This window comes from Priapulus caudatus, unplaced genomic scaffold (genome assembly GCF_000485595.1).
Source record: "Priapulus caudatus unplaced genomic scaffold, Priapulus_caudatus-5.0.1 Scaffold3264, whole genome shotgun sequence".
NCBI classification, from domain to species: domain Eukaryota; kingdom Metazoa; phylum Priapulida; class Priapulimorpha; order Priapulimorphida; family Priapulidae; genus Priapulus; species Priapulus caudatus.
This window is the reverse complement of record NW_014580325.1, coordinates 10,438-11,994: the sequence shown is the minus strand read 5'-3', so window position 1 is coordinate 11,994 and position 1,557 is coordinate 10,438. Positions and strand designations below refer to the sequence as shown.

The following is a 1,557-nucleotide window of genomic DNA, read 5'->3' as shown; positions in this document are numbered from 1 at the left end:
GCTAACGATGTGCTCGTTAACTCCCGCTAACGATGTGCTCGTTAACTCCCGCTAACGATGTGCTCGTTAACTCCCGCTAACGATGTGCTCGTTAACTCCCGCTAACGATGTGCTCGTTAACTCACGCTAACGATGTGCTCGTTAACTCCCACTAACGATGTGCTCGTTAACTCCCGCTACCGATGTGCTCGTTAACTCCCGCTAACGATGTGCTCGTTAACTCCCGCTACCGATGTGCTCGTTAACTCCCGCTACTGATGTGCTCGTTAACTCCCGCTAACGATGTGCTCGTTAACTCCCGCTACCGATGTGCTCGTTAACTCCTGCTAACGAACGATGTCATCGATTAACTAAGCTGTCATTTATAGCTAGTAACTAACAGTATTAACAAGTTTATTAACCAGGTAACCATTAGTTAATATTACTGAGGTAATCATTTACTAACATTAACCAGGTAATGATTAGTTAATATTACTGAGGTAACATCAAGCGAGTAGCTATTACTTAACTTTAACCACGTGGCGATTTCTTGGGGGTAGCGTGGTAGCTGGCGTTGACGAGCCAATCGTTAATTAGCGCTAACGAGCTTGCTGTGCTTGCTGCTTGCAGAGCTTCCTACGTGTGCATCGGACCACTTCAATTGCTTCAATGGCAAGTGCATCCGCCAGACGTGGGTGTGTGACGGCGATAACGACTGTGGCGACAACTCTGACGAACTAGACTGCAGTAAGCGCCACCTACATTCATGTATAGTGCGATGCTAGACCACGTGGCGCCACCTAGTTTTAATATCAGCGTGTCGCTAAGCTCGGTTTCTCTCACCTGAGAGGTAGAAACGTTGAGCTTTAGTGGCGCCACCTGATTAATCAACATTAGGATGAGTGGCGCCATCTGGTATGTTAGTGCTTCGTTAAGCTTGGTGGTGCCACCTATTGGATCGGCACATTGCTAAGCTATCGCTGCATTGTGCTTGATTTGGTCGCTTAACTCGGTAGCGCCCCCTCGTGGTGAAAAATTTCTTGTCGATGCAGTGTCACACCCACTGAGTCTCATCTGAGCTGTCTGGGGTGTTAGGGGCACCACTGGTGTGTCGCTTGTCGTCTCTCGTGCTGCTTGTACTACTAACATGCTAATTACTAACATGCTAATTACTAACTGCTAATTACTAACCGTCACTTGTCACGTCTCTCACGCACGCAGCGTTGGATTTTCGTGATCGGATGCTGGGAGACGCACCGAGCGATGCTAACCAGGTGCATGTAGGTACGTAAGAATCGCAAAGCCTGCAGCGCAGCTATGATGCTCAGCATCCCTGCTCAGCATCCTTCCTTATCCCGTCACCCATAGCAACATGAAGGGCAGCCTCCCTGCTCAGCATCCTTCCTCATCCCGTCACCCATAGCAACATGAAGGGCAGCCTCCCTGCTCAGCATCCTTCCTCATCCCGTCACCCATAGCAACATGAAGGGCAGCCTCCCTGCTCAGCATCCTTCCTCATCCCGTAATCCATAGCAACATGAAGGGCAGCCTCCCTGCTCAGCATCCTTCCTCCTCCCG

The 1,557-nt window shown here is 49.8% G+C and overlaps 1 long non-coding RNA gene across 1 annotated transcript in view; it reads left to right on the top strand.

The window, feature by feature from the left end:
• The first annotated feature begins 626 nt into the window (after nt 1-626).
• The window catches only part of LOC106819352, a 10,952-nt gene continuing 10,021 nt past the window's right edge, over nt 627-1,557 (top strand). The window contains exon 1 of the long non-coding RNA XR_001395405.1: nt 627-726. This is a non-coding gene — a long non-coding RNA (uncharacterized LOC106819352). The remainder of the gene's footprint in view (nt 727-1,557) is intronic.